This window comes from Merops nubicus, unplaced genomic scaffold (genome assembly GCF_000691845.1).
Source record: "Merops nubicus isolate BGI_N331 unplaced genomic scaffold, ASM69184v1 scaffold7315, whole genome shotgun sequence".
Lineage (NCBI taxonomy): Eukaryota > Metazoa > Chordata > Aves > Coraciiformes > Meropidae > Merops > Merops nubicus.
In genome coordinates this window covers 96,006-96,343 of record NW_008608922.1, presented here as the reverse complement: position 1 = coordinate 96,343, position 338 = coordinate 96,006, and positions in this window count along the sequence as shown.

Below are 338 nucleotides of genomic sequence, written 5' to 3'. Positions count from 1 at the left end.
GACCAGAGAAACCCGAAGGCTCCTCTTGATGCAGCGCAACTCACCCGGCTCCCTTCCATCTTCTCATAACAAACACACCGCAAAATCTCTTGCAGGCTGCTTTGATGAGGCCACATGTATTTCCCCCTTCTCAGTTTACAGGAAGTTACTCTTAAAGAAAGTGATTCTGGTGTTTACGGCCCACGTTAAAGGGCCAGGGCCAGGCTGCCTCGCCTCTCTCTGCAGGCGTCTCTTGGGGAGAAGAGGAGAGGTCCCGGCCGGCCGGTGGGCTCTCACGGGGCGTGCTGCCCAGCCAGGCGGGTGCCGAGGACGCCAGTGTGAACAGAAGGGCCGGGGCA